The sequence below is a fragment of the Heptranchias perlo genome, unplaced genomic scaffold (assembly GCF_035084215.1).
Source record: "Heptranchias perlo isolate sHepPer1 unplaced genomic scaffold, sHepPer1.hap1 HAP1_SCAFFOLD_90, whole genome shotgun sequence".
NCBI classification, from domain to species: Eukaryota; Metazoa; Chordata; class Chondrichthyes; order Hexanchiformes; family Hexanchidae; genus Heptranchias; species Heptranchias perlo.
This window is the reverse complement of record NW_027139940.1, coordinates 1,864,147-1,873,040: the sequence shown is the minus strand read 5'-3', so window position 1 is coordinate 1,873,040 and position 8,894 is coordinate 1,864,147.

Here is an 8,894-nt window from a genome sequence, read left to right as displayed (position 1 = left end):
CACCCCTGTGCTCGCTGACCTATATTGACTCCCAATTCGGGAATGCATCGACTTGAAAATTCTCATGCTTGTTTTCAAATCCCTCCACGGCATCGCCCTTCCCTATCTTTGTAACCTCCTGCATAATCACTCCACCATTGGCGGCGCTGCATTCCGCTGCCGAGGCCCTCAGCTCCGGAAATCCCTTCCTCAACCTCTCCGCCTCTCCACCTCTCTCTCCTCCTTTAAGAGGCTTCTTAAATCCTATTTCTTTGACCAAGCTTTTGTTCATCTGTCCTGATATCTCCTTATGTGCCCGGTATGAAATTGTGTTTGATAATCGTTCCTGTGAAGCGACTTGGGACGTTCTACCACGTTAAGGTCGCGATAGAAATGCAAGTGGTTGTTGCTCTATCTCTATCTGTCTTTATGTCTTTCTAGTTTTCTCTCCTGTTTTTTTCTCTATCTTCATCTTTCTCCTCAGTCACTGTCTATTATTTTGCTTTTTCCTCCCTCTTCCTTTGACTCTGCCATTCTCTCACTCTCCCTTTCTATCTGCCTGCATAAGGATGCTTGTCTCCTTGTGTAACTGTTTCTCTCCCTATCTTCCTTTCTCTTACTCACTCTCTCACACAAACGCAAACGTATACCGACATACACTCAAGTGCAGACAAACGCATTCACTCTCCAAAAGCAGCAGTGAATAGCCTACGGGTGCAGTTCTACACAATGTGGTTAGAGGATAGTAGCGGACTTCAGGACGACATTGACAGATGGAGAAATGGACAGACACATAGCCCATGCAAAGAATTGTGAAGTGATGCATTTTGGAAGGTAGAATGAGGATTTGCAATATAAACGAAATGGTACAATTTTAAAGGGGGTGAAGTTACAGAGAGACCTGAGCGTTTAGGTACACACATCTTTGAAGGTGGCAGCAAAGATTCACAAAGCTCATCAATAGAGACAAAAAGTATAAAAGCAAGGAATTTAACCTTTATAATCACCGGCTATGGCTCAACTGAAGTATTGTGTCCAATTCTGGGCACCACACTTTAGGAAGGACGTCAAAGCCTTGGTGAGAGTGCAGAGGATATTTACTAGAATGGTACCAGGGATGAGGCACTTCAGTTATGTGGTGAGACTGGAGAAGCTGGGGTTGTTCTCCTCAGAGCAGAGAAGGTTAAGGGGAGATTTAACAGAGTTGTTCAAAATTATGAGGGGCTTTGATAGAGTAAATAGGAAGAAATTGTTTCCACGGACAGAAGAGACGGTAACCAGAGGACACAGATTGAAAATAATTTACAAAAGATCCAGGGGGAAATGAGGGGACATTTTGTTTAAACGCAGCGAGTTGTAATGATCTGGAATGAACTGCCTGAAATGATGGTGGAAACAGATTGAACAGTAACTTGAAATAGCGAATTGGATAAATAATTGAAGGGGAGAAAATTGCAGGGCTATGGGAATAGGGCAGGGGACTGGGACTAATAGGATTGGTCTTTCCAAGAGCCATCACAGGCACGATGGTGCGAATGGCCTCGTAATGTGCTGTAAGATTCTATGATTTTATAATTCTATGTATGTAACCACTGCGGGAGGAATGTTCAAAGGCGGGAGATCAAGAACGTTCATTTCCATAAAGCAAGTGAGAGGTATTGGTTCAGAGAAATTTAGAGCGGGAATTATAGAAGGGGATTTCTATATAGGGGGAATGTAACAGCGATTATACTTGGTTGGATTATGCACGACATGCAACTCTCCATTTCGCTTTTCGTCTCCATTTCCGTCGCTCTTGTTTTCTCTTTCTCTCTTTCTCATAATCAGTTTTTCACTCTCGGTTTATCTCATTCTTTCTCTCCCACCTCTCTCATTATCTCTGTTTATCACTCTTTCTCTATCACTCAATCTGGCTCTCTTTTGCTCAGTTTTCCTTTTTGTTTCACTGTTTCATTCTCTCTCTATTTTCCTCCTTTCTCTCTGTATGTGTGTGTTTGTGTGCTTGTTTCTGTCTTTGTCTCTCTCTCTCTCTCTCTCCCCTATGCCACTCTTTCTTTGATTGTCTCACCCTCCCCCGTGTCTGTCTCTCTCTGCACTTTCTCTCTCTCTCTTTCTCACTCTCGCTGTGTCGCTCGCTCTCTGTCTCGCTCTCTCTCTCTGTCTTATTCTTTCTGCCTCTCTCTGTCTGTCCCTCTATCTCTCTCTATCTATCTCAGCCTGCCTCTCTCTGTGTCTGTCTCTTTTCCTGTGTCTCCGTCTGTCTCTCTTTATCTCTCGCTCTGTCTCCCTCGCTCTGTCTTTACCATTCTATGTCTCTCTCTCTTTCTCTTTTTCTCTCTCCCCCCCCCCCCCGCTCTCTCTCTCCCTCTGTCCGTCTGTCTCTCTCTCTGAGTCTCTCCATCGGTGTCTCTCTCTGTCTGTCTGTCTCCCTGTCTGTCTCTCTGTCTTCTCTACCCCTGTATGTCGATCGGTCGTCCTCTGTCTGTTAATCCCTCTCACTGGCTCTCTCTCTCTCTTTCTCTATCTCTCTGGATCTCTCTCTCCCTCCACCTGTATACCTCTCTGCCTCGCTCTCTGACTGTCTCTGTCTGTCTGTCTGTCTGTCTATCGGTCTCACTCTTTCACTGTCTCTCTCTCTTTCTGTCGCTGCCTCTTCAGTTATTTGGTGTGCGCCCATTCTGATCAGTCCCACAGCAGTGACTTTTATTACCAGCTTTGCCCATTTTCCAGGGCGCCATTTAGTTAAAGTCCAGCTGAGCTCTTTAGTGCCTCCATTTTGAGCGACAATTCAAATGTTGTCTGCAGAGCAAGTCCCGCCACAATTGGTCAGATTATTAATAAAATGTAATATCAGAACCGGATTTAAGATCATTTCATGGCTCCGTGCTGCGAATATAAAATATAGAAACAGAGCAAATATGAGCAGGATTAGGCCATTCGGTCCTTCGAGCCTGCTCCGCCCTTCAATGTGATCATGGCTGATACTCTATCTCAATACCATATTTCTGCTCACTCCCCATACCCCTTGATATCTTTTGTTTCAGAAAATCTATCCAGCTACTTCTGAAAAATATTCAGTGACTTGGCCTCCACAGCTTTCTGTGGTAGATAATTCCACAGGTTCAGCAGCCTCTGAGTGAAGAAATTTTTCCTCATCTCAGTCCTAAATGTCCTACCCCGTATCCTGAGACTGTGACCCCTCGTTCTGGAACCCATAAACGCCCCCCTCCCCCCCAGCAAGGGAAACATCGTCCCTGCATCCAGTCTGTCTCGCGCTGTCAGAATTTTATATGTTTAATGTGATCCCCTCTCATTCTTTTTTGTATTCTTTCATGGGATGTGGGCGTCGCTGGCGAGGCCGGCATTTATTGCCCATCCATAATTGGCCTTGAGAAGGTGGTGGTGAGCCGCCTTCTTGAACCGCTGCAGTCAGTGTGGTGACGGTTGTCCCACAGTGCTGTTAGGAAGGGAGTTCCTGGGTTTTGACTCAGCGACGATGAAGGAACGGCGATATATTTCCAAGTCGTGATGGTGTGTGACTTGGAGGGGAACGTGCAGGTGGTGTTGTTCCCATGAGCCTGCTGCCCTTGTCCTTCTAGGGGGTAGAGATCACGAGTTTGGGAGGTCCTGTCGAAGAAGCCTTGGCGAGTTGCTGCAGTGCATCTAAACTCAAGTGAATACAGGCCTAGTCGACCCAATCTCTCCTCATACGACAGTCCTGCCATCCCTGGAATCAGTCTGGTGAATCTTCGCTGCACTCCCTCTTTGGCAAGTATAGCCTTTCTTAGGTAAGGATTCAAAAACTGCACACAATACTCCAGGTGTGGTCTCACCAGGGCCCTGTATAACTGCAGTAAGACATCCTGTACTCAAATACTTTTGCAATGAAGGCCAACATGCCATTTGCCTTCCGAACTGCTTGTTGCACCTGGATGTTTGCTTCCTGTGACTGGTTTTTCCTTCCGAACTGGATAGCGTCACATTTATCCACGTTATACTGCATCTGCCATGTATTTGCCCACTCACTCAACTTGTTTAAATCGCCTTGAAGACTTTTTGCATCCTCCTCACAACTCACGACCCCACCTAGTTTCATGTCGTCAACAATCTTTGAAATATTACATTTGGTTCCCTCATCCAAATCATTGATATATATTCTGAATAGCTGGGGCCCAAACACTGATCCCTGCGGTACCCCACAAGTCACTCTCTGCCACCACGAAAAGAACCATTTATTCCTACTCTCTGTTTCCTGTCTGTTAACTAATTTTCAATCAATGCCAGTATATTACACCCAATCCCATGTGCTTTAATTTTGAACAGTAACTTTATACTTTCCGCCCTCTGGGAAGTGTAAGGGATGGAGTATAAAATAGGATTTATTTCTAGTGCTTCAAACCCTCCACCTCTTTCTATGATTTCACTAATTTAACAATCAGATTGAGTGGGTATTTCACCGCGTTCTTCAGCTTCTCTCTGAATTTCGTCTGGGTCAGGACATAAATACACGGGTTTGCGCAGGAACTGAGAAGCTGCAGCATTTTTGCTGTGCGTTCTGTGATATAAACAGTGTCAGAGTAGGAGTAATAATACCGAATGTCTGCAATTCGCAGATAAATGTTAAATACAACCTGTGTTACCAATAACAGTATAAAACTGCCCGATATACTGAAGAATAAAATGATGGATTTCTTTCGGTTCTCCATCTCTGAGTCCGCGGGATTCTTTCCATTGCTGCGGCCTCGGAGTTCCGTGCGGACTCGACTCGACACTAAAATACGTCTGACGGTCAGAATATTGAGCAGCAAAATTATACAGAATGGGACACAAGGTGTTAAAATGCGTTGAAAAATCTCAAACGCAGCCCATGCGGTGGAAGCACGGAAGTTCTGTTTCGTGATACAGACCCAGGGAACATCATCAATGATATACATAGATTCAGATATAAAGCACCAGGGGACACTCACGAAACAGCCCACAACACTCACTGTTCCCAGAACCACAGCCGCCATTTTCTCGGTGCGATATTTAGTTTTCAGCTTCTCACAACAAATGGCCACAAATCGATCAAAGATGAAAGCGACTGTGAACCAGACAGGAACTTTCGCGGTTGCAAAACACAAGAGGTTAATGAGACTGCACACGGAAATAATACTGAGAAATGAACCTGGGAAATAAATCAAAGCAATCCAGCTCAATATCACATCAATGATATCAGCTACTGCCATTCCCACCAGGTAACATTTGGATAGACCGCACTTTCCTTGGGACTGGACCACAATCGCCACCAAGTTAACAATAAGGGAGAGAAAACGAAGCAGAGAAATTACTGATCAGACCCGGAGCCACAGCAGCAGTTTCAGAGGATCTGGGGTTAAGTTTCCAGCTTTGTTGCTGCATCGAACGGTGGAAAGTGATTCATTGAACTGGGTGGTGTTTTTGGGCAGTGAAGTGTTTTTAAACACAATGATCAATAATGAATTGTGAGATCGAAAAAGAAAGTGAATAAAGTGAGCACCGGATCCACTGGAAGGGCCTGGTGATTGCACGGCGCCAGTGGAGAATTGATAAGGGGTTTTAACGAGCGGGATTCGAGTGGATTAAAGCCGGATTTAGGCTCCAGACGAATTGGAAACAGAGTGAACGGTCGGGAAGGTGAGGGGACAGGGTGTGATGGAGCTGGTTTGTTTCTCTGGATACCGGCAGGAGCTTCGACTAAACGGGAAAGGCAGCTGGAGACCGAGCCAATGATTTAGATTTGACGGGAGGCAAGGGAAAGGACATGTCGGAGCTGGAGGGCAGTCAGGAGCAGATGGTTTGGGAAAGCGAACGAACTGAAACAAGGGATGAGGAGACAGTTGATTCAATGCAGAGGAAGGAGAGGCTGGGATTCAGAGGGAGAGACCGCAGGAAAGTGTTAGAGGAAATCTAATCCATTGGTCCCACTAATACAATCCAACTAATGCATTCAACAGCTCATTTCTGTGGTTTGTCGTGTCAGGAACCTGTGTTGGGTATAAAATGTGTTCAATAAATTTACTTTGTATATTCAATTAAAATTAAATTGAGAAGTGATAATTAAACCAACCTCGTTGTTTCTTGAATTCAGCCGAGCTTTAAAAACACAGTATCATATTAATTCATTACGATCAAGAAATTACTGATTCTATTCCTTAAGTAAATTATAATTATATTTCATGTTAAATTGGAAAACAAGGAACATTTCCAAAAACAGACTGAGGACCTGACTGGGATATAAACATGAGGAATGGGCCCCACAATAAAATTCACCCAATCTGACCACATCATAATAACACATTCAAATGAGATTTTCTATGTTTAGTTGTACTGTAAGTTTCAACAGATCATTCTGATGAATTATTAACACTACAGCCTCTCGCTTTCCCTCTCAATCGCCCTCTCTGTCATTCAATCTACTCGCTTTGTCATGTCCATTTTCTCATCCGATTAAACCCTATCATCCTGCGCCTGCATTCTGTTCACCAGCCCCGTGTTCTCCCGATCCCAATCTCAATGCAGTTTGATAAAGAGTGAAGCCTCTGTGGAATAGTTTAATGTTTCTACAGATCATTCAAGTCTCCACCTGTTGACTTACACTTTTCACGTCATCCACAAATCAAGGAATAAACAGAATCAATTGCGTCTTCCAGGCACATCTCACAACAATTGAGATTGCTTCTCCTGTAATTATAAAGTGAAGCGAAAGATGGCGGCATTGTTCAATTAACAAAATGCCAACATCATACATATAATCAATAGATCAATAGGAGGGCTCATGATTCCAACAGATACGGGGCAAACTGATGCATCATAACCTCGAAACATTTCATTTTACAATGAAGTCCAGTGACAGTCAATGAATTGATCCACAGTGAAGCAGAGAAGGAGATGTGAAAGAGTCAGCAACAAACTCAGTTCAGTCGCCAGATAACTGAAGCGGCGTCAGATACACACATGACATAATATTTCATAACAGTGATAGCCAATAAGTACATTGAAATCCCAGTTAAACTGAAGCATGTTATTTGGGTGGGAGAACATTGTGCTGCCTCCTTCTAACATTGAGACCGTGAGCTGTCTCATTATCAATCACTGAAAACGCATTGATGAAAAGATATTCAAGGACAGGCTTGCTCCACAATATGAAACTGTTAACAGCTCCTAATGGTCTGTTGCCATCTCTTAGCCTAGACACCTGATTCTAATACATTCAGTACAGAGAATAATCCAGTAACAATGCCAGCGTTGGATATACAATGGTCACTATAAATACAATGTGACTCCTACAAGGCTGAACGTTTATAAATTAAGGAGATACAATTATTCAACAATTCATTCAGTACAGTGAATTATCCAGTAACGAAGCGAGGGTTCGATGCACAAAGTCATTTCAGATATAGTGTGTTAATTTCTACAAGTCAGGAGGAGCAGAGACTTAAAACATTCTATCATTGATCTGATAGAACAGAACAGGTGACGGTGTGAAACATGCAGCGAGAAAATATTATTTACCAATTACATCAGCAGACTTTACCCTGATTTACAACATTAACGGCTGAGATAACTGCTTTCGCAGAAATCCAACGGCTGCAAGAACAGGATAATAACTGTCTTCTATCTGATGGATTACTGGATATCCCATTTCTGTGAGAAGCACTGCCTTCGGTTGGCCTGGAAGCAACAGCTCCGGTCGGCACTTTGAGGTGTTCCATTCCAACAAGCTCTGATTATACAGGGGATAAGACTCCACTGACACGGTTGTAACCCTGATCATAGCTGTTAGTTACAGTCACTTGAACAAATGCATTACATCAGCAGCTTTGACTCCGATATAAATAATGTGGTGGATATAATACAGCACCTCACAGTCCAGGACATCATCGTAATCAGACCTCTCTCGGGAATAAAGGTAAAGGCTGTACTCATACAGGACTGATCCAACAATTAGGAACAACTTCATTTGCAGTTTTCAACTAATTGTATTGACCGTGTTCACTCCTGGAGATTCATTTATAATGTATACCGATTTCTCCGCGGTTTAGACTGAATCCAGAGACACAAGCAGACCCGTTTCATTCTGTTCCTGCAGTTCCCCAGTTAAAATATGAACTTTGAGTCTCTGACATGGGGTCATTTAAAGGGCAGGGTGAGGATTGCAGCCGAGAAATGACTGTGGGCGATATTATGGGACGGACACTGAATTTGCCCCATTGACATTCCTCTCTCCGCTATTTTACTGCAGATGTTTACCCGTTTATTCTCAATTGGTTTACGGCTCTAGTGACATTCGTTCCGTGCAACAACGAGCTAAGCTTATGAACCGATTTGACCTCAATCACAAAGGCCCCGTGATTCCCGCACCCGCCACCATTCCTTCCACAACCTATTGCTATTGAAACCCTCATCAATGCCTCTGTCCCCTCCAGGCTCCATTCCTCCAATGCACTCCTGGACGGCCATCCAACATCCACCTTACATGAACGCGAGCTCGTCCAAAACTCTGATGTCCGTGTCCAACCTGCACCGGTCCTGTTCATCCTCACTGACACACACTGGCTCCCAGGTCCACATGTCTGAAAGTTCAAATTTTCATCCTGTGGTTTAAATCCCTCCATGGTCCACCCCTCCCCATCTCAACATCTGCAAGAACCCACCCGCTATTTCTTTGTTCCCTTTCGCCTTTTCCTTTGTTTTTTTTCTCTCTCGGAGGCGGGTGAACATTTTGTTTGATGCAATTGCCCTAAACCGATGCCTTTTCCACATCTCGAGGCGGACAGACCCGCTCTGTCTGTCTGTTACTGCTTGTGACTTTCAGTGGGAACAGTCTGCGAGTTAAACGTTTATCAGCAAATCGGAGAAATTAAAGAAAAGATCTGCGTCTCAGCCCCAGATGC